The 25,113-nt window shown below is 40.7% G+C and overlaps 1 pseudogene; it reads left to right on the top strand.

The window, feature by feature from the left end:
- Nucleotides 1-1,265: 1,265 nt before the first annotated feature.
- Nucleotides 1,266-17,755, top strand: LOC130434517 (interferon-induced very large GTPase 1-like; annotated as a pseudogene).
- The last annotated feature ends 7,358 nt before the right edge of the window (nt 17,756-25,113 follow it).

Below are 25,113 nucleotides of genomic sequence, written 5' to 3' on the forward strand. Positions count from 1 at the left end.
GATTTGGTTTAAATTAACATTCAATACAAAGTGAACAAACAATTTATGAACACAAGTAACAGTCAATTGGGCGTTTAATTTCACTGCAACAGCCGACTCGGTTGATTTTTATTTGTGTTAATTTCAAACCCTGAATGAATGCAAGATAATAACAAAAAAAAATTGAACGGGTTCTACGGACCCCCTGCAATTACGCCACCGAATACTATGGGTAAGCGTACCCCCGGTTGAGAAACACTGCTCTAGTCAACAGAATAGAGTGCCATGTTCCGACGGCTCTCAATCAGACGCGATTTCTTTAAGACTGCAAGGGACGCTCAGCTTCCCCTATAATTGTCAAAAAATGAATGGTCAAATATATGTACTATTATGTTAACATTTTATTGACTAAAAATGCGTTAAACACGTTCATCTCGAACGACAACAATTTCGTTCAGAATCAGCTACATAGGTCGGCTGACTCGATTTCCTTCTCATTCATTCCCGTAGCGTACAGTGCATTACTCTGTTGAAGCCCAGCGTCCATTGACTTCAATGGGGCTGCTTTAAACAGTTTTTTTCAGTGCTTAGAAGCAAGACGGTCATTGGATAATGCTGCGATTATGTCCCGCCCATGGACGCTCAGCGTCTCTGGGATGAATGGAGGAGTGGGCTGGCCCGGACTCCGAGCGTCTGCGTGATGATTGGAGGGTCTTTCATCTCTTTTTAATCCACTTTTATGTCCTAAAACGCTCGTTTATCGGGGTCGACAGTTTATAAAAACGTATTTCTTGTTTTTTTTTTAGCTTGTTTGCTATACACATTGTCACATTTTTTTTTATAAATCATAAATGACAAGAAGGCGGCAGCTTCTCGCAATGCAAAGAGATGGTTGGTGTGGGCGTGGACGTGGTCTTCAGATTATGACGCGTATCACTCTGTGTCTCTATTTCCAACTCAGTCAGTTCCATCACAGATTTTGCATGTGTAGTCGAAAGACAAACTGCTACGACCATCATCGTATATTACACACAATTTCACACCACATTCATTGTTTCAGTTTAACATAATTCCCACATTTCCTCCCGTTGAGCTAAATATATATATATATATATATATATATATATATATTAGATCGTTTGTTCATTAATTAATATAGTCTGAACTAGCCAGCTAACAAACTGCACACGATGGCAGACAGTGCTAATATTGTCAACCTGATTTTGGCAAAGCCATTAGAAAGTCTTCCTTACGAGGAGAAACTTAGAATTAAACAGCAGAGAGCGATGGATGTTCTTTACTGCAAGAAAAGAATTGAGTCTCTTCTTGCATTTGTCAAAGAGAAGTGGTCAGAGGGGGCTTTCCAAGCTGTTTATGCCAAAGCAGCAGATCTCACATCAGACCCAAGAGATGAGCCCATGAGAGAGCGCCGTCTGACCCAATTGCAGGATCCCCAAGAGCGCTACAGAAATCTGTACATGGCCATCCTTGACCAACATCTTGGAGCAGATTCCTCGACGTTTTTCAAATTTGGAAAGTATGCTTTTCTTAGAATTAGTCAATCCAGGGAAATTTGTTGACATGAGATAAGCATTTCCAGAGGAGGCCTTCCAAAGTGTTCTGAAAAGTTATGGCCATCACTTTGATTCAGGGAGACTGAGGTCTGAACTTCAAGTCCTGTATTCAGATCAGGACTTGCAGAGTAACAGGGGAAAGCTGTGTGATTATTTGGTGTTCCTTAAAGACATAGAGTTGGACAGTGTAATGCCTCAGCTTTACAAACAAGTCCTACACCCGTAACACAATGGGCCAAGGCCGTTTAAGCAGCCTAGCTCTGCTGGCCATTGAGAGGACACTGGTCAAGTCACAGGAAAAGACGCCTAGTTGGTACGACAGGGTTACAGAGCATTTTCTTGAAAAGGAATGTAGGGCAGAGTTTACATATAAATAAATGGACAATTTTTATGATTTAGGCCGAAAATGAGCTTCCCCTCTTTAAAAGATCAGCAGCCGCCACTGCTCTCAATATATCCTTGGCTGCAAAAGAGCCAAATAGCGCTTTCAAAATTTAATTACTTCATCGAATATGCCTATGTTTGGGTCAGAGTTTGCTTACTGGTGCGCATTCTCCCGTCAAATATTCTTTTAATAAATCACAACCTTTGCGTGGAAAGTGGCATACGCATGTTTCCAGCCCCTTTTTGTGCGTACGCAACGTTTATAAATGAGACCCTTGAGCCGGACTGAGAACATGGGAACTTTTTAATTATTTCTTCCTCTTTGCATAATTAATTTAAAGATTCATTTGTTTGTTTATTGGTACACATATCTATCTATTTATTAATTAAATTTTACACTAAATTAAGCACATTAGTAAATCCACATGCAGAAGGGCAAGGAAAGGGTGCCTCGCCCTCAAAAGCTTTCTGACGCCATGTTGCTTTTTTGGTGTTTTTTGGTTTTCAATTATTCCAATTAAATTAGTTAATACAGTTAGATTCTAGTAGATAAAATATAATGTAGATTGTGTCGCCCTAAACTAAAAAGAAGGGGATGACTAAAATGTGTCTAAAACTATATTGCATTTTAGTCAAAAAAGAACACTGAATACTACATGTGTTTGACATATTGCCAAATGTTGCACATGTGATCCCATGGGTTTTTACATGTGATCTCATGGGTTTTACATGGGATTCACAAAAACAAATCTTTTCACATGTAATTACATGTTTTATTTCACATGTGAATTTCATGTTTCTTGCTAGACCATTTCAATTTTGGAAGAGACTAAAGACCTTATAACATTCAACAAATGTTGCAGGTGTTTTTATTACTTACCTTGTTTAAGAAATAGTTTCGACCAAATTAAGTTTGTACAAATGTTTTCTTCCATACTATGTGATATATTTAGATTTCCAATACTGGATTTATAGCATTACTTGCCAAGGCTCCCAAACTTCAAACGGTTTATGACTTTTTATCCAATTGTTGCCCTGAAATGACTGGACTTTATTTTTGTCTGTTGTTTCATTTAATTTTACAGACATATTATATTTAATTTTATTAACAATTACATTTCCCTTGGTAGTGTGAAAACAGCAATTCTTCATTTATTGTGACCAAAATGAATGAAAAAACTGCTCCTCAAAGAAACTATTTCAGTTTTGAGTTAACTTGGCTAACAAATAGTTTAAATAGAGACCCAAAAAACTGTAGATGTGTGTGTTTCAACACTATTCTTTGTTCTAAAGTTGCTGTATTTAACTGTGTGCTCAATATAGTCAGATGGACCACCACAGAACGACAGATCAGACCAGACAAAAGGATCACCACAGAAAGATAGATCACCACAAACAAACGGATCAGATCAGGCCGACAAATTACCACAGAAAGACGGATCAGACCAGACAAAAGGATCACTACAAAAAGACAGATCACCACAAACAGACGGATCAGACCAGACAGACGGATTACCAAATAAATACGGATCACCACAGAAAGATGGATCAGGCCAGACAGATGGATCACCACAGAAAGACAGATCACCACAAACAGACGGATTACCAAAGAAAGACGGACCAGCACAAACAGACGAATCAGACCAGACAGACGGATCACCACAGTCCTACAAATTAGCGCAGACAGATGGATGAGAACAGTCAGAAGGATCAGTTCATAAAGATGGACCATGGATTGAGAAGAAGACAAAGGAATGGCAAACTCTTCTAATTCCAGGTAAAATTATTCCAAGTTCATTAACTGAATTCACACTTTTTATCGCACGGCTCTCATGCATATTTGATTCTGTTTGATCTGTGGCACCATTCTGTTATCTTCCAATAACAACCACCAAAACATACCGCTTATCCAGGTACTGTTGGTCATCTTGACAAGTACTACTTGTCTTTAAAGGTTTGATGAACTTTGCTTGTTTATAGTTTTATACTGTTATATGAGGTCTACAAAATCAATAAGTAATAGGCGATTTTCTACCCAGGTTTTCAGGCCAGCTCTGCAAATTCTCGGTTTTAATGGGCGTGCCGCATTGAAGACACTTGGAAGTCGCCCACCACTTTGATTGGATAGCAGTTTGCATAGTTGGAGGCTTCTGTGAATTTGGTTCGAGATGTAACGCAAGGTTACACATTAGCATTATTCACAGGGCATAATTATCTGGAGACCTCCTGTGATTTATAAATGACCTCCCCGCATCATTATTTAATGTGACGCATTCGCACGGAATGATTTGACTCAAATTTACAGCCTTATTTCTCGGATGTGATGGCATTGCGTATAGTTTGTATAGCCTATACTTGTATTGCATTTAATGATAAATTACCATAACGTTACCTGTCAGAATTTGAGACCAGTGATCTCGAGCCGGACAATAGGTCACCACGATCGCGGATCTCAAATGTTACGAGAGTTTCTATGATAAATAAACAAGACTCCAGGTCACTTATGGATATCACCCAGCACCCGAAATAATACCAAAACACTTTAAAGCGGCCCCCATTATTCACAAACGGTGTATAAAACCTTTAAAACTATATACGAGCCTGCCAAATCACAGAGATGGCGATTCGCACGAGTTTAAGATCACAGACAACATCTGCAATTAATACAAATGACTAGAGGTCCCCAGGTAATACTAATCTCGTGTGAACAGTACTCAAGGCACATCAAGCGATCTCTAACAAAGCATAGTGACGCATCGTACAATACTGTTTTACTCACATAAGATTTCTGCGCCATTCCTATTGGATCCAATATTGAAGACACATCACTGCTTTTTAATTTTAAACTCTCCACAAATTCTGTGTCGATCTCTGCCTTGTTCACGAAGGAGTCCTCAGAGAAATGAAACGAACAAACACTCCATGTTTTTCCCACATGAGCTGGAACGTCTTTAAAAATAAACTTTAACCCCGCCTTCCTAATCTGGAATCCGAAGGAAGGTTATGCAGTGACTGTATTCTTCCACAACCAGGGGTGTCAAAATATTAAGATATCTTTAACGGCATGTTTGTTTATTGCTTGCCCGCTCTATTTTGTTCCAGGCGACTTGTCCTGTCATACGGGAACAGTGGGCGGGGCTAGAGAAGTAGTCGTTGATATTTTTCTGTGGAGGTGGTTTTCAACCTATCAACCTATCAATCATAGATGGGTGCATTCCAGAACCTGGCGTTCGCTGGGCCTGGTGTCAATGCCAGATGAAATCTCAGTAACAAGGGCATTTTCAGTTCGGACGCATACATGATATTCACGTGTAAACGATTCCCTCTTATATAACAAAAGCTTGGGTTAAATTTTTTATATTAATTCATGCCTCCTTTAATGTATCACTCTGTTGTTGCTTTTCTCATGTAAAGTATGCATGTTACAAATATATTACAGTAATAGCATTGTCCAGCATTTTACACATTTGGAAATTAGCTGTCATCAGCGGAAAAATTAAACATCCAGCTGGTTGTTATTCCAAGAATAAAACGCTGACATGGTGAAACGTCTTGTAAGTTTACAAGATCCCTTATGTACAATATTTGCTCAATATATTATAGGGTTTTTAAGCACTTTAGTAACAGAAGGGCTTTTCACACTGAGTTTAACCCTGGGTTATCTTCATTCCAAACCCTGCTTTTAACCCCAGGTAAACTAAAGTTTCACACTTGTAATGTTAATGCGGGTTATCATGTGAAAATAATCTGCATTGTTTCTCCTTTTGACCTCTAATAAACAAAACACACAAAAATCTAATGTTTCATTGAAGTGAGTCAATTGAAAGTGGGGGGAAATCACATTTTGAAATAAGTGTTTATCTCCGATACTCACTGGCCATAATTATTAGCCCCCTTCAAATTAATTTTGCTACATCCATTTGCAAGAAAAACAACTCTTCTCTTTAATTTCTGGTGAGCTTGAAGAATAAATGAAAAATGGATTTAGACAATTCCTTTATACAGAATTTCTCCAGATCCAAATTTTGGTGCTCCCTCTTCTTCAGTTCATCCCACTGATGTCCTGTAGTGTTCAGGGCTGTGTTTCCTGATAACGTTGTCTCGTTACATGAGGACCGCAGACAATACATATCCCGTGCGAATAACGTTAGGTCTTAAATTACATTTATCATAATGATTTCATAGTTTCATTCCATGTCCCTAGAGCTAGATTCCGCGTCCAGGGATCGGGTTGTCGAGGCCCCTGCCTTCGACTACCACCAGATCCACTTTGCACCGGCCCCTTACGGTCCCTCCTGTAGGTGGTGGGTCCACGGGAGGGTGGCCCCACGTCGCTCCTTCGGGCTGAGCCCGGCCGGACCCCATGGGGGAAGGCCCGACCACCAGGCGCTCGCATAAGAGCCCCAACCCCGGGCCTGGCTCCAGGGTGGGGCCCCGGCTGCGCCATGCCGGGCGACGTCACGGTCCTCGATTTTTTGTCATCATAAGGTTTTTTTTGAACCGCTCTTAGTCTGAACCGTCGCCTAGGACCTGTTTGCCTTGGGAGACCCTACCAGGGGCATATAGCCCCAGACAACATAGCTCCTAGGGTCTTTCGGGTACTCAAACCCCTCCACCACGGTAAGGTGGCAGTTCAAGGAGGGGAACTCTCCCACTTTTTGATATCAACAATACAATTTTTACTAATAAAAATTATAATTCTTGATATCAAGAATATAAATTCTATTAGTAACAATTGCTATTTTTATAATTTTATGTAATTACATCTTCACTAGTAAAAATGTGAACTCTTGATATCAACAATCAGGCAATCACTCAAGGAAAAAATGTGTATTCTTGATAATAAAAATTGAATTTCAACTAGTAAAAAAACTTAATTCTTTAAATCTGTAATTGCATTTTTTACAAGTTAAATATCACAATGTACTGCCGTTCAACTTTGATTTCAGATATCAACAATTAATTTCTTAAATGTTAAAAATCTTATTTCAGGAATCAGAAATGCAATTCTTACTAGTAACAATAAGCATTGAATTGTTGATATCAAAAATAGAATGATCCCGAGAATGATTAAAGGCTAATTCGGCTTGCCATAGAAACGCAGCAAGCACGCTCAACTCGCAAGGCGCTCTCTTCACTCGCAGGCGGTCGCAACGAGAGAACAAGCTAATTGAGAAATCCCCTGCCGCGCATTTTCCATGCATTTGTTTAAGCATTTGTGATGGTACTGGTCAGCTCCGAGCAGGGTCTCATCAAATTGTTGGACCACGGCCCCAAAATCGCCCTAAAGTAGGCCCACAACAAGAAAAAACAAGTGGTGTATATTGGGGCACCTTTTATCCCAAATCTCATCTTGTTTTCTTGCTGCCCAAAAAAACAATTCTTTATGTCATATGGCCATAGACCCCAGTCATAATTGAAGTTCCAGTATGGTAAATTAATATGGAGGATTTTTTTTGCCTGAGAACAGAAGATTTTTTTCTTAAACGTGTGATGAATGATTACGGATATTTGTGATTTGCATTACTTAATATTTATTCTCCTGTGCAAAGGAAGTTATGACTGGACAACGTCATGTTTCTAGTCACCTTGGTGTGTTAAGAAAATGTAAATGTTAATGGGAGTATACTTGAGAGATTTTCTGGGGGGGGGTTTATAATAGTGGCCAATGTGAATTAGGGAATTCATTTATTTTGAAATGTGATCTCCCAACTTTCAATTGTTTTACTTCAATGTTTTTAGGGGCAGTCGTGGCCTAGTGGTTAGAGGGTTGGACTTGTGACCAGAAGGTTGCCGGTTCGATCCTCAGGTCAGGCGGGTAACGATTGAGGTGTGCTTGAGCAAGGCACCTAACCCCTACTTGCTCCCTGGGCGCTGCAGCGATAGCTGCCCTCTGCTCTGGGTGTATGTGTGTTCACCACTTGCTGTGCGTGTGTTCACTACTCTCTGGATGGGTTAAAAGCAGAGGTATATCTCGGATATGGGTCACCATAACTGAAAAATTGGTCACTTTCACTTTCACTTATAAAAAAGGAGATTTTAGAATTTTCACAGCATTTTTTGCTCACATTAACAACGGTAATATTTTTGTCCTCAACTGTATGCTTCATGTTTTGCTACCTTTCATTATAAGACATGTCTTTCATTTAAAACTGTTGCTTAAAATACTGTTCAGTGGTAACACTGGGCTGGGATTCATAAACATTCGTATCACTACGTCGTTCTCAATAATATATTTGTACCACTCTTAAGGTATAACTTAAGAACGAAGTAGCATTTAGAAGGAAACCCAGCACAGTAATTTCAAGTTTGATCCTAAGAAAAACATTCTGTCTAATCTTCAGTGGTTATATTAAGCTAGGACTGATGCACTTCTCTCTTTACCAGATTCAAACGAAAATACAGATGACGTGACTTTGCTTAGAATAACTGGAGCTCATGGCGCAACAGGGTACAACAACTTTGAGGAAACAACGAAAGATTTTAATGCTCATGATTCAGAGAAGGTGAGAGTTCAGAATATGGTTTTAGATTTAAGTTTTATAATGATGCCATTTTCAAAGCACATTTTAAACCTCATAACCTTAAAGCGGAGGTAATGCATGCCGTTTTTCTTATCAATCTGAGTCTTTAGTTGACAGACACAGCAGTACAATTATTTCCAAAAACAGTCGTGCTCCTGAAGGCGTGCCTGGTGGGGGTGGGGGTGGGGGTGGGGGGGGGGGGTTGGATTTGCGGAACATGCATGATTATACAATGCATCGTAGCATTATTCTTGGATATCTGTTGACTATACACTGTACACTAACTATACACTATACACAAAACTTTGCTGTAGTTTTGCAGCAGGTTTGGCAGTAATTTACTGTAGATTTTTTACTTTCCTATCAGAATGGGATTAGAATTGTTGCAATATTCTGAATAAATAAACTGTGATCAGCAAATAAATATAGAGAGTTTCACAAACATATTTTAAAATCACATATGCACAAAAAGCGAACCATAAATAAATGTTGGACGTTCCACAAAACAAAATTAAATTCACAAATGAATACAATGAGATTTGCAAATAAAAAATATTAACAAATGTATTTTAACGGCATTCATACAGAACAGTTTAGCCACAGCAGCATAGATCATTCAGGAATGGGATAAACCGAGATAACTGATTAAATTACGTTTTATTTTGAATTATAAATGACATAGAAATTCGCAGTGCTGATGATTTCCCGCACGTTATTTCTGCCATCGATATACTGGTAGAACAACAACATCTGCAATGCAAATGGTGCTCACCTTGAAAGGAGGCATGCACTGAGTGTGCGGCATAAACTAGTTTCTTACATATGCAGTATCCTTAACAGATTATATTATATAGGGTCAGACCAAGAGCGGTTCAAAAACCCTTATGATGACAGCAAATTCGAGGACCGTGACGTCGCCCGGCATGGCCGGCCGGGGCCCCACCCTGGAGCAAGGCCCGGGGTTGGGGCTCGTATGCGGGCGCATAGTGGTCGGGCCTTCCCCCATGGGGTCCGGCCGGGCTCAGCCCGAAGGAGCGAAGTGGGGCCACCCTCCCGTGGACCCACCGCCTACAGGAGGGACCGTAAGGGGCCGGTGGAAAGTGGATCGGGTGGTAGTCGAAGGCGGGGGCCTCGACAACCCGATCCCTGGACACGGAAGCTAGCTCTAGGGACATGGAACGTCACCTCTCTGACAGGGAAGGAGCCTGAGATTGTGCGTGAGGTTCAGAGATTCCGACTAGATATAGTCGGGATCACCCCTACGCACAGCTTGGGCTCTGGAACCACACTCCTCAAGGGAGGATGGACTCTTCACCACTCTGGAGTTGCCCAGGGTGAGAGGCGGCGGTCTGGTGTGGTTTTGCTTATAGCCCCCCAGCTCAGCCGCCATGTGTCGGAGTTTACCCCGGTGAACGAGAGGGTCGCTTCCCTGTGCCTTCGGGTAAGGGATAGGTCTCTCACTGTCGTGTGCGTCTATGGGCCAAATGGCAGTGTAGAGTACCCAGCCTTCTTGGAGACTCCGGGAGGGGTGCTGGAAAGCGCTCCGACTGCGGACTCCGTCGTTCTGCTACAGTAACACCTTGAGGGGCGTGATTGGGAGGAATGGCCCCCTTGGAACTTCTGTGCTAGTTACAGCTTGTCCATGATGAACACCATGTTCCAGCATAAGGGTGTCGAACAGTGCACATGGCACCAGGACACCCTAGGCCGGAGGTCGATGATCGACTTTGTGGTTGTTTCATCTGACCTCCGGCCATATGTCTTGGACGCTCGGGTGAAGAGAGGGGCTGAGCTGTCAACTGATCACCACCTGGTGGTGAGTTGGATGCGATGGCGGGGGAGGAAGCTGGACAGACTCGGTAGACCCAAACGTACTGTGAGGGTCTGTTGGGAACGTTTGGCCGAATCCCCTGTCAGAGAGATCTTCAACTTCCACCTCCGGCAGAGCTTCGACCAGATCCCGAGGGAGTCTGGAGATATTGAGTCCGAGTGGACCATGTTCTCCACCTCCATTGTCAACGCGGCCACTTGGAGCTGTGGCCGAAAGGTTCCGGTTCCTCAATCCCGCCGTCACGTCTTCCATTGAGGAAGCAGAGGCCGAGGGCTCGGAGGCGGACTCGCCCATCACCCGGGCTGAAGTCACAGAGGTAGTCAAGAAACTCCTCGGTGGCAGGGCACCGGGGGTGGATGAGATCCGCCCTGAGTACCTCAAGTCTCTGGATGTTGTGGGGCTGTCTTGGCTGACACGCCTCTGCAGCATCGCGTGGCAGTCGTGGACAGTGCCCTTGGACTGGCAGACCGGGGTGGTGGTCCCTCTTTTTAAGAAGGAGGACCGGAGGGTGTGCTCCAACTATCGAGGGATCACACTTCTCAGCCTCCTCGGGAAAGTGGCAGGGTACTGGAGAGGAGAATCCGGCCGATGGTAGAACCTCGGATTAAGGAGGAACAGTGTAGTTTCCGTCCCGGTCGTGGAACACTGGACCAGCTCTATACCCTCTCCAGGGTGCTGGAGGGTTCATGGGAGTTTGCCCAACCAATCCACATGTGTTTTGTGGATTTGGAGAAGGCATTCGACTGTCTCCCTCGCGGCATCTTGTGGAGGGTGCTCCAGGAGTATGGGATTCGGGACCCTTTGCTAAGGGCTATCCGGTCCCTGTACGACCGGAGCAGGAGCTTGGTTCGCATTGCCGGCCGTAAGTCAGACTTGTTCCCGGTGTATGTTGGACTCCTGCAGGGCTGCCCTTTGTCGCCGGTTCTGTTCACGAGTAAGGGAAGGATGGAACGGGAGATTGACAGACGGATCGGTGCAGCTTCTGCAGTAATGCAGTCGCTGTACTGGTCTCTCTTGGTGAAGAAGGAGCTGAGCCGCAAGGCGAAGCTCTCGATTTAACGGTCAATCTACGTTCCTACTCTCACCTATGGTCGTGAGCTGTGGGTCATGACCGAAAGGACAAGATCCCGGATACAGGCGGCCGAAATGAGCTTTCTCCGCAGGGTGGCCAGGCGATCCCTTAGAGATAGGGTGAGAAGCTCGGTCACTCGGGAGGAGCTCAGAGTAGATCCGCTGCTCCTCCACATCGAGAGGGCCCAGCTGAGGTGGCTCGGGCATCTTTTCCGGATGCCCCCTGGACGCCTGCCCTCTGTCTTGATGTCAGAAATGTTTTAAGATACATTAAGCATCAGCGTTATTCCGGCAGGCCTTGTAGTCAAGCTTGGTTATCAGCTGTCATCAGCTGATCACAACCCTAACCCAGCGCATCAGCAAGTCTGATAAGTTCTCTCAATTGGGCGCCCTATTTAAATATCGGTTCAGTCAAGCCTGCGTCACTGCTTCTAATGCTTGCTGTTCTAAACCCACCACCTCCCCAGCTCCTCCTTTAATTTCACTTGATCGATCGTACTCTGCTGTCCTTTTTTCTTTTCTTTTTTGCACACTCTGTTCTCAGGGGGGTTGAGCTGCTCTCCCAGCTAAACCGGGAGAGTCACCCCAGATGCTGTTTTTTAGTAAAAATAGTAGTGATTGATTGAATAGTGCAAGCGTGTAACGTAACAGTAACATCTCTTTCCATATTTAGAACATACGGTTCCACAGCAATTTCACTGACTGTTATCCCAACATACTTGCATATACATTTGGGCGGTCATACTCAACTCATACCACAAACTGACGTTGATTTGAAGGGTGTGGTTATACGAGGCATTTCAGGCAGATATGGGTGAGCATTCGCTTTTAAATAGAATTAAATATAATTATTCGCTTTTTTAAATAGAGATATTTATCTCTCTGTACATGCGCATCGTAATATTTCATGATTGCATCACGAAATATGGTAATACGAAATATTGTTACTTTTTTGCAATTTTACTTGTCAAAAATCACCTGACTTTCAACATAAAAAGTAAACAGTTTTACCTGCATTTCTATTAGAAAAATGTTTTTTCTGTAAAGGAAACATGTTGTCAATTGAAATAAGAGCGCTTCAGCATATAAAGTCTTTGATATTGATGATAAAGTGTTGTTTAAAAGCATATATGCTGTCCACATACTGTATATGCATTGTAATTTATGGCGATTTTAGGATGTTGCCAGGGTTGGAAGTATACTTAAAATAGATTTTAGTGTTTTTCCTGTGTTTATATGTATGTAGTTTCATTATTAACCAAAGATAAATGGGATAGTTTTCTTATTAGCACATGCTATATACTCTATCCAAAATGCACACTTTCAGATCTTTTCCTTGAATCATTTTTTTTCTTAATATTAAACTGGAACAAAATTATCAAATATATTGTTTGTGTGTTCGAACACAGGCCGAAAACAACGTCATTGGAATAGGAGAAGCCAGACTAAATCAACATCTACAACAAGGAAAGGCTGAACAAATAAACCAGCCCTTCCACAGACTTCATCTTAAAGAAAACCATGGCAATAAACAGAGCTGCAGATCTTCTTCAGATAACTGCACATTCTCTGCAGTCTCATGAGTGTTGTGCTGAAGATGAACTAGTTAAGATTTTCCTACAACAACTACTGATGATGAACTACAGAGCAAGAAACATTAAAACTAAAGAGACTAATGAACAGTGTCAGACACAACAAAAAGACGATGACTCACTTGATGATGAGGGGGATATTTTTGAAGAAATGTCCATGTCTAGTAATATAAGTAAACCAGACCCTGTTTACCCGATGGATGTTCAGATGGCCGTGTTTCATTGTGCTGATAGTTTCTTAAAGCAGTTAATGGTCACAAAACTCTCACAGTGTCAGTTTGCCCTTCCTCTGCTAGTTCCTGATCCATTCACACAACAGATTCAGTTTCCTCTCTGGACATTCCGACAAATCAACAAGAGCTGGAGGATAAGAAATGCTGACAATGACATCATCAATGAAGTACAGCCAGTGTACGAAGCAAACACCCCAATGGTGTCGTTCTTCAGGTTTAGCTCTGTGTCTTCATCTAAGTCTCAGCTGTTGAACAGTCTGATCAATGAGAAACACAATACATTTTTCCACAGGAACTGTCCAGGCAGCAGCAGAACCAGACTTCTGATGAATGGAATGGTGGAGATCGCCTGAGACTGCCCCTCCGGAAAAAACACAGATATGTTTTCTCGGTGTGTTGCATTTTGCAATTTACATGGTGATGCAGGAGCCAATGAGAAACAGCTGCAGATTCTGACTGAAATGTCTTCAGTCAATGTTGTCATTCTACCACAGCTTGACAAGAATGACATAAATGCAAAAAAGATTCAATCCCTGTACAAGTGCAAAAAGCCGCTTATTTGCCTTCTTACTGAGGATGAATCTTTTGTCAGTGAAACAAAAAAAGTAAATTCAAAATTGGTTTAAAAGGCAGAAATCAGTCTGATGTATCCGAAGAACTCAGAAGAACTATCAATGACTGTCTCTCATCTTCGGAATCAGCTTCCATGTTCAAACTTGAAGATGTGTCTAAATACTCAGGCATCAGAGTAGATGAGGAAGATGATGAAGACTGCAAAAAAGGAAAAAACGCAGCACAGCAATTGATGAGTTTAGTGAAGGATAAAGAGCTGGCAGAAATCAAAGAATCATTTCTGCCATGTCAGGGGAAACTGTGGCATCTTTGGTGTGAAAAGAATAAAGAACTTCATCGGCCTCAAGTAGAAGAAATAGAACAAGAAATAAGTAGGAAAAAAACAGAAATGATGACAATTCGTGAAGAACAACACAAATCCCAAATGAGTGCGTTCATAAAGACCTTTATAACACAAATTAACTCAAGGGTCATAAATAGGATTTTTTTTCTCAAATGGCTCAAAATCCTTTTGGATGAATTTACCTCAGCTGATCTTTCCGCTCTACATCACACGTACAATGAAAAGTGGTCAACAGTCTTAAAACTAAAAGATAAACCTGAACAACTTAAGACTGAACAAACAGATCTTGAGAGAATATCTGAAGAACTTCAGGCTGCAACCTTTGGATTGGAGCACATCTTGAGAGAAATTGGTCAGATCTACGAATCATGTTCATGTGTAAAAAGGAACAAGACAGAACTACAGTTTGACTTCTCTTCTCTCCCAAGTCTTGCTGCAGAGATGATGATCTCCGGATTTCCACTGGAGCTGATGGATGGAGATGCTGCTCATGTTCCCTTGACCTGGGTTACTGCTGTTCTAAAAGAACTCATCCAAAAACTGGGAGACCAGAGAGTATTTGTGCTGTCAGTTTTAGGGATACAGAGCTCTGGGAAATCCACCATGCTGAATGCCATGTTTGGACTTGAGTTTGCAGTTAGTGCTGGCCAGTGCACCAGAGGAGCTTTTATGCAGCTGATAAGAGTGTCAGAGGAGATGGAAGAAAAGTTGAAGTTTGACCATATACTGCTGGTAGATACAGATGGTCTTCGGGCTCTAGAAATGGCAGGAAGGTCTACAAGACACCATGACAATGAACTGGCCACATTTGTTGTGGGACTTGGTAATCTGACCTTGATCAACATCTTTGGAGAAAACCCATCAGAGATGCAAGATATCCTTCAGATAGTTGTCCAGGCCTTTCTGAGGATGAAGAAGGTCAAATTAAATCCCAGCTGCATGTTTGTCCATCAGAATGTTTCAGACATCACAGCTGGAGAGAAAAACATGGATGGAAGAAGACGACTGCAGGAGACTCTGGATAAGATGGCAAGACTCGCTGCCAAAGATGAAGTGTGTGATGCAGAATGTTTCAACGATGTCATTAGTTTTGATGTACGTAAAGATGTGAAGTATTTCGCTCAGCTGTGGGAGGGAAGCCCACCGTTGGCCCCACCAAACCCAAACTACTGTGAGAACATTCAAGAACTGAAGCATGCTATAATTTCACATGCCGCAAAATCAAGTGGAATGAGGCTGTCACACCTACGTGGTCGTATTCAAGACCTCTGGAAGGCTTTACTTAATGAGCAATTTGTGTTCAGCTTCAGAAACTCTCTAGAGATTTCAGCATACAAGAAACTAGAGACAGAATATAACAAGTGGTCCTGGACTCTTCGCAGTGCCATGTTGGAAATTGAAAACAAATTACAAAACCAAATAGAAAATGAAACAACTGATAAAGTTGAGGAAACAGATATTCAAGGAGATCTGAAGGAGACAAGTGAAGGAGTTAAGAAAGCAATGTTAGAATTCTTTGAGAAAGACACAGATAAAGATAACCTGATACAGTGGAAAGTGTCATTTGGAATAAAAATCAGAGAGCTTCAAGAGAACATTGTAAGAAAAACAAAGACGAAATTGAATGAGATTCTTCAACAGCGAGATCTGAAGAAAAAGATTGATAATCAGAGGACACATCATGAAAATACTCTCTTAGAAAAGAGCAAAGAACTTGCTTTAAAACACAAAGACAAAACGAACAATGAAGAAATATTGAAGAAAGAGTTTGATCTGTTTTGGAAAGAGTGTGTTAAGAAGATTACCACAGATACTCCACCAATTAAAGATGCAGACATACTGATAGATATGAAAACAGTCTTCTGCGACATCTATAAAAGTGTTCCTTTAGACAGCTGTGAGGACTACGGGGATATTTTCTCTGTGACAAGTTTTTTAAGTTACGTACAGTTAAATAAACCCTTGTGTACAGTTAAGGAAACCCTCGTAGAAGCTGTCAAACATCCATATAGATCAGCTAAAGTGGCGCTTGGATATATTCTCTCGGATGAGGATGAAGTGCAGATAGGAAACTTGATCTCAGATGTTGATCAAGAAACACAGAAGATGATCATTTCATTTAACATTGCAAAGATGGGCTACAACATCAGTTATATCCATCACATTACAAGCTACATCAAAGACAGAGTAACAGAATATGAAAAAAGACCAGTTAGATATGTTTTCAAAAATGAATTCTTCAAGGATTTGGTTTTTTCTATATTTAAGAAAGCAAACGAAACCTTCACTGCACAACACAGGATGTTTAAAGAAACCAATGATCCTGTTCTCTATTTGGAGAGAAAGAGGAAAGAATACTATAGTATTTTCAAGAAATACTGTCAAGGAGCAACATCCGCTGCCATTTTTGGTGAGATCATCTGTCAGAAACTTAAGGAACCTATTGAACAGAGTGTCTACAAACAAACTTCTAGAGATATTGCAAATGAAATGAGATCAAACTGTCGGTCACTGAACGGAAATAGATCAAATCTGGAGAAACACATCCTGGAAAGACTGGCGCAAGATGAGAACTTTCTTGCATACAAGAGCTACATTCACCATCCTGTAGAATACTTCAAGTGGTTCATCAGACATGAAGTCAATTGGTACATCAGTGATAATTCAGTAGTATCAGCAGTATCCAGCTCAAGATGAAACTCAAGATGAACAGAACATTGAAATCCTGCAGAAGAACCTCATGACAGCAGCATATGGATCTACTGAACATGTTCAAGTTAACAGTGAAGATATACATGAGTGGTTAAAGTTTTTCACACAGAAGCTATCAGATGTCCTGGTATTCTCTGTGAAGGACTTCATTGGAGTGAAACATGATGATGTTGATGATTTCAAACTCCTAGAAGAAGTGATAAGAACAAAACTTCCTTCGATAATGTCGGACATAAGAAGAGAGTTCAGCATATATACATATTATTCAAAACTGGACCACAGCAACAGAGCAGATGAAAATTTGATAGATCATTTCTGTCAGTGCTGTTGGGTTCAGTGTCCATTCTGTAGAGCCATCTGCACCAACACAATAGAAAACCATGATGGAGATCACAGCGTTCCTTTTCATCGTGTTGTTGGAATAAAAGGGATGTTTTATAAGGCCACAGAAAACTTGTCTGTAAGCATCTGCACATCAGCAGTAGCAAGTAATCGGTCTTTTCATTCACATGACTTAAATAATTGTCCTGGTGAAGTCCAGTGGAAAGACTACAGGAAAGCAGGACCTAAACACGCTAACTGGAGCATCACTCCTGACCTGTCTGAGCTGCCTTACTGGAAGTGGTTTGTTTGCAAATTCAAGAAGATCTGGAAGATCTCCATAAAAAAACATTCCAAGAATGTGGGAAAATTCCAGATGAATGGAAAAAAATCACAAAACAGGACGCTCTTGAGAGTTTGGCAATATAATTGTATCAATGAAATATAACAGAGCGGTTAAAGAAGCCACTTATTCAGAAAGCACAACTTACAATAAGCATGCAGTTCCTCAAAGTAAAACGTTATATTATGTTCTATTTACTCTGTACTCTTTTCTGTGTCTCAGCTGTTAGAGCATGGCACTAGCAAAGGCAAGGTCATGGGTTAGATCCCAGGGATTGCACGTAGTCAAAAAAAACGTTATAATATGCAATGTAAGTCACTTTAGATAAAGGCGTCAGCCTTGTAATATATTATTATTCTTATGATTATTATTAGTAAAGCTGTCAACAAAATCATTGCAGGAAAATAATTGCATGGGAAATCATATTTGCTGAGAAAAGTGCTTGAATCCCTAAAAAGGAGTTAAATTATCCTGCTATAAAAACATATCATTTTATTTTTTATTTCAAGTCATTGTACAAAAACTTTTCACTGAGAGTAATCTCCGTTTTCACAAACTTTAAATTCTGGTCCAGCTGTCCATTCTTTAATTGTAATTTTTATTTTCCTGAAGCTATTGAACACTTATGAAAACTAGTGCTAATGTTTAAAATGCATAGCAAAATGTTTAATCAGATAAATTGAATGATATGCTGTGTAAGTAATCAAATTAATCAAAAATAATTGCATGTATGGATATTTGCTGAGAAACACAATTCGTCTTAAATGTAATTGCTGTCTTATATATTCAATAAAAATCGTAATTTAAAAGTGAAAAGACTCAAGATTTCATTACAGTCAATTGGATGGATTAACCTATGTTTATGATGGATGAATGTGATTTTACCATCGATGGCATGTCAAAGCTACAGGAAGAGCCAGGATATTAATGCAATATCACTCGAGTATAAGTGTGATAGTGTGCTATATCAGTATGGCTGTGGTTAGGCTAGAGGCACGAGCCACAGGTAATATTATATTCACTATCCCAGTCTGTGTTGCCCTGTTATTTTGGACTTTTATGTTGTTTCCTATTGTGTGCAATGTTTGTAGTTTCTTGTAGTTTTTCGTGTTAATTATTGTCAGGTCTTCCTTGTTTGCTTGCTTGTTATCCCAGTGTATTTAAACCCATGTGTTTCAGTTGTTGGTTGTCAGTCGATGTTTCTGTGTGTTGGTTCATGAATCAGGCTCATGAATGGATTACTTTTGCACCTTGTTTTGTCGTTGTTGTTTTATTGTTTGTACTTTGTTTTTGTTTATAAAAATCCACTGCACTTGGATCTCTCATCTACAGTTGTGTTCAGAATTATTCAACCCCCAATGCTGTAAATGGTTTTAGGGAATTTAGTGTACATTTGTAATTGTATTCAGAATGAAATCCTACAAGGACTTCTTAAAGAACCATATGCAACTAAAATGACATCAATTAGTTTTGTAATACAGTAGTAAATGTTTCTTTTGTGAATTCTTCATTGACATAATTATTCAACCCCTTAAAGACTAACACTCTGAAGAACAGAGGTTCACTGAAGTGTTTTCAATCAGGTATTGAAAACACCTGTGGATATCAGGGAGCAGCAATAAAGCCTAATAAGCACCAATTAGGCAGCTTTAAAATGACTGTGATACTCAGCTCCTTCTAGACATTTACTGGTGTGGTTACAAACATGGTGAGGTCAAGAGAATGGTCCAGGAAGACAAGACAGGTGATTACTCTTCACAGGAAGGGCAATGGCTATAAGAAGATTGCAAAGATGTTAAACATACCAAGAGACACCATAGGAAGCATCATTCGCAAATTCAAGGCAAAGGGCACTGTTGAAACGCTACCTGGTCGTGGCAGAAAGATGATGCTGACTTCGACTGCTGTGCGCTACCTGAAGCGTAGAGTGGAGAAAAGTCCCTGTGTGACTGCTGGGGAACTGAGAAAAGATTTGTCAGATGTGGGTACTGAAGTTTCTGCTCAGACAATACGGCACACCCTGCGTAATGAAGGCCTCCATGCCAGAACTCCCAGGCGCACCCCCTTGCTGTCCCCAAAGAATAAGAAGAGTCGACTGCAGTATGCCAAAAGTCATGTGGACAAACCACAGAAGTTTGGGGATAGTGTTCTGTGGACTGATGAAACAAAATTAGAACTGTTTGGGCCCATGGATCAACGCTATGTTTGGAGGAGGAAGAACAAGGCCTATGAAGAAAAGAACACCTTTCCTACTGTGAAGCATGGCGGGGGGTCAATCATGCTTTGGGGCTGTTTTGCTTCTGCAGGTACTGGGAAGCTTCAGCGTGTGCAAGGTACTATGAATTCTCTTCAGTACCAGGAGATATTGGATGACAATGTGATGCAGTCCGTCACAAACCTGAGGCTTGGAAGACGTTGAACCTTTCAACAGGACAATGATCTCAAGCATACCTCCAAGTCCACTAGAGCATGGTTGCAGTTCAAAGGCTGAAACATTTTGAAGTGGCCATCGCAGTCACCAGACTTAAATCCGATTGAGAACCTCTGGTGGGACTTAAAGAAAGCAGTTGCAGTGCGCAAGCCTAAGAATGTGACTGAACTGGAGGCTTTTGCCCATGATGAATGGGCGAAGATACCCGTAGATCGCTGCAAGACACTTGTGTCAAGCTATGCTTCACGTTTAAAAGCTGTCATAACTGTAAAAGGATGTTGTACTAAGTACTAAGATTGAATGTCACTTGGGGGTTGAATAAAACTGATAATGATGTGAGCTCAGAAAGGACATTTGTGGTTATTTCATTATAAATGTTATTTTATATTTGTCTGACCTACACGTGCCTCTTTGATTTAATTGTAAGCAGGATGACTGAATGATCATAATCAATGTCAAACCGACCAAAACAATCAATTTCAGTGGGGGTTGAATAATTTTGAACACAACTGTAGATTCCATATTGTTACAATCATTACCTAATAATAATAATACCCAATCACCTACACAAGTGTAATCACAGGTATATCATGACCCACCAATTTTTTAGTTTTTAAATTAAAACGCGCACTCAGTATGACAATTCATCAAAGTACATCAAGAATGTACTTTTAGACTGCATACTAAAGCCGCTTGTTCGCCTTGCCAGCATATGCCAAAGGAATGTCTACAGCACCATGCCAAAGTCCGTTTAATGAAAGTCATGCCACTCAGCGGCCTTTCGGACAGCTACTGTATGTACGTCATATCAAGAGCGCCTCCAGGCAGCTGTTTAGCATTGCATAGATCTCCAGATCTTCAGCAGACGTACAGACGTCTCCGAGACGTATTGCAGATGTAAATGCAGACGTCAAATAGACCTAAGCCAAATGGAGTGTGCTATCAGAGTATCGTTTTCCGGAAGTATTTTTCATAAAGTTGTGGAAATGCCTTCAAATGACATCAATGTCTGTGCAGCTGTGGTTGTACAGAAACCTATAATCAATCACTCCCTTTCAGTGGATTTTATTTTTCTGATGGTGGTGTTTGGGGAAAAAAGTTCACGAACGTCTAGAGCCATCCTAAAAAGTGTGCATACACACTCACAAAAGCTAGAACATGCGCAAAAATCCCTTTGTAGATCCCAGTCAGAGAAAATTTGTGCGTACGTGGATCTCCATCCCGTCTCCTACCCTAGACACCCTATATGGAGTTTAATACGCCTAGATTTACTATGCAGAACCTCATCTGAATGTTCTTTCCATGCATAATCCAACCCACGTGAAACAATGTTTAACACCGTCAAAGGTACAAGATATTAAGTATGAGATACGGATCAGCCTATAAATGCTATTTGTACCATACATCTTAAATTGGAAAAACAAAAACCATCAGTATCATTGTAATGCTTTAGGAAAAAATTATCAAAATATCTATAAAACTGTTTAATAGGCTAGTTCTCAGATAAAGATTTTACAATAATTTTCTCATTCTTTTGACTGGCAAACTATTATTTCAATTTTTTTAAGAAATCAGTTTTTCTGATAAGGTGAACATCTTTTAGCTATTTTAGTGAAAACAGATATATTATGATGTAACCTACAATTGTCTGACTCAGCGTATTTTAAAAAGGAAATGTGCAACTCTTTCCCTGATAGCACACAAACATCTGGCTTACATCTACAGTTGAAAGAAAAAGTATGTGAACCCTTTGGGCTTACTTGGATTTCTTCATAAATTGGTCATAAAATATGTTCTGATCTTCATCTAAGTCACAAAAATAGAGAAACACAGTCTGCTTAAACTAATACCGCACAAACATTATACGTTTTCATGTTTTTATTGAACACAACATGTAAACATTCATAGTGCAGGGTGGAAAAAGTATGTGAACCTTTGGGTTTAATAACTGGTTGACCCTCCTTTGGCAGCAATAACCTCAACCAAACGTTTCCTATAGTTGCAGATCAGACCTGCACAACGGTCAGGAGAAATTTTGGACCATTCCTCTTTACAAAAGTGTTTCAGTTCAGCAATATTCTTGGGATGTCTGGTGTGAATCGCTCTCTTGAGGTCATGCCACAGCATCTCAATCGGGTTAAGGTCAGGACTCTGACTGGGCCACTCCAGAAGGCATATTTTCTTCTGTTGAAGCCATTCTGTTGTTGATTTAGTTCTATGTTTTGGGTCGTTGTCCTGTTGCATCGTCCATCCTCTGTTAAGCTTCATTTGGCGGACAGATGGTCTTAAGTTTCCCTGCAAAATGTCTTGATAAACTTTGGAATTCATTTTTCCATCGATGACAGTAATCCATCCAGGGCCTGAGGCAGCAAAGCAGCCCCAAACCATGATGCCCCCTCCACCATATTTCACAGTTGGGAGGAGGTTTTGATGTTGGTGTGCTGTGCCTTTTGTTCTCCACACATAGCGTTGTGTGTTCTTTCCAAACAACTCAATTTTGGTTTCATCTGTCCACAGAATGTTTTGCCAGTAGCGCTGTGGAACATCCAGGTGCTCTTTTGCAAACTTCAAACGTGCTGCAATGTTATTTTTGGACAGCAGTGGCTTCCTCCGTGGTGTCCTCCCATGAAGTCCATTCTTGTTTAATGTTTTCCTTATTGTAGATTTGTCAACAAAAATGTTAGCATGTGCCAGAGATTTCTGTAAGTGTGTAGCTGACACTCTAGGATTCTTCTTCACCTCATTGAGCATTCTGCGCTGTGCTCTTGCAGTCATCTTTACAGGACGACCACACCTAGGGAGTGTAGCAACAGTGCTGAACTTTCTCCATTTGTAGACAATCTGTCTTACCGTGGACACATGGTCATCAAGGCTTTTAGATATACTTTTGTAGCCCTTTCCAGCTTTATGTTAGTCAACAATTCTTGATCGTAGGTCTTCTGAGAGCTCTTTTGTGCGAGGCATGGTTCACATCAGACAACGCTTCTTCAGAACAGCAAACTCAAAACTGTTGTGTGTTTTTTATTGGACAGGCCAGCTTTAATCAACACATCCAATCTCATCACATTGATTGGACCCCAGGTTGGCTGACTCCTGGCTCCAATTAGCTCTTGGAGAGTCATTAGCCTAGGGTTTCACATTCTTTTTCCACCCTGCACTATGAATGTTTACATGTTGTGTTCAATAAAAACATGAAAACGTATTATGTTTGTGCGGTATTAGTTTAAGCAGACTGTGTTTCTCTATTGTTGTGACTTAGACTAAGATCAGAACACATTTTATGACCAATTTATGAAGAAATCCAAGTAAGCCCAAAGGGTTCACATACTTTTTCTTTCAACTGTATTTAATGTCTGCATTTACATCTGCAAGACATCTGCAATACATAGTTTGCTCATCTAAAATAATGTAAGTCTCGGAGACATCTGCTGTCAGCCTTCATATAGACATCCATAAGATGTCTGTAAGATGTTTATGATTTAGAATGGATGTAAAACTGCTCTTTTTAAGATGTTTAGCAGATGTTTTTATGCAGCAGATGTTTTCCAGATCTCCAGATTTTCAGCAGACGTACAGACGTCTCCGAGACGTATTGCAGATGTAAATGACGACGTCAAATAGACCTAAGCCAAATGGAGTCTGCTATCAGAGTACCGTTTTCCAGAAGTATTTTGTGGAAATGCCTTCAAACGACATCAACGTGTGTGCAGCTGTGGTTGTACAGAAACCTATAATCATTAGACCCTTTCAAACCGGACAATGGATTGTGTCCTCCATAATATTGAAGTAAGTGCACATCATTGAATATTGTTCATGCTAAATATTTATATCTACCTTTTAACATGCAGTGTGAACATTAAAACTGATAGCATACCACAGAAAGTGATCAAGCACATCCACATAAATATGTCTCAATTTATATAATTTTCATTTACTTTGTTTAAAGAATATGCTGAATAAAGGCAATTTATAGTAATTATAATTAATATCACATTAAAGATTGCGTATCACAGGCAGTTTCTGCCAGTCTCATATTAATCTTGAGTGCCTAAACAGTAGGGATGCAACAATACAGTCCACCCATGGTTCAATAAAATTTTCGGTTCGGTTCTGATGGCTTGGTACATTAAAGTGTATTTTCAATGTTCTATACTTATGTGACAGGAACAGTAAAAAGTTAAGAAGAAAAATAACTTTTACTGAAACTCTCTTTATGTACGTTGACTTATTTTTTAGCTTTAAGCAAAACTCAACTAACGATTTACACTCGCAGCTCACAGAAGTTTCATGTTCATCAACATACCATTAAAATTAGCTTCTTGAAGAGCTTTTGCACATCAAGAGTATTTAAAATAATGTAATGCAAAACTTGCGATTGCTGTTCACTGGAAACACTAGCACTCAATGGTAAACGCCAAAGATAATATATTAACAAGGTGCGCCACTGCCATTGCAATAAATTGAAAGAAATGCAATGCTAAACAGCTGCATGGAGGCACTCTTGATATTCCGTACATACAGTAGCTGTCCAAAAGGCCGCCGAGTGGCATGACTCTCATTAAACGGACTTTGGCATGGTACTGTAGACATTCCTCCGGCATATGCTGGATGAGAGCAACGCGAACAAGCGGCTTTAGTATGCAGTGTTAAAATACATTCTTGATATGTCAAATTCGGCCATTATCACTTTAGTACAACGGGCATACAATAAAGCCAGTCCGCGTCTGTTCATCAGCATTGAGTGTGAGGGCATATTCTGCTGGTCAGGAAAGCTCCTTTATAGAGATCAAACAACTGTGTGGTCCTGTGGACCCAGAGACGATATTTTGCCTGTGATAACTGGACTTCGCCTCCTGAGAGACTTTTAAAGTGTTCTGTGTACCCTTTTCTGATTCCTGTGGAAGCTAGGACTATTGACCTTACCAAAGTGGGTTATCCTGCATTCCGTCCTGGGGACGTGTGGTCCCTCTGCAGTGATGTTACGAGATAAAAGGGGTGGTAATGTTTCTCATATGATTCAGTCTGGTTTTAACTGAATAATGAATGATAATTGTCATACTGGTGCTTTGTCTCTGCCTTTGGATTTGCCTGATTGTTACAATATTTTATTTATCAGATTCCTGCAGGGCCTGATGGGCACGTTTAATGAGATGTCAAAACACCTCATGGACAAGCTGGAGGAAATTGCAGATACAAAAACAA

Source organism: Triplophysa dalaica, chromosome 13 (assembly GCF_015846415.1).
Source record: "Triplophysa dalaica isolate WHDGS20190420 chromosome 13, ASM1584641v1, whole genome shotgun sequence".
NCBI lineage: Eukaryota > Metazoa > Chordata > Actinopteri > Cypriniformes > Nemacheilidae > Triplophysa > Triplophysa dalaica.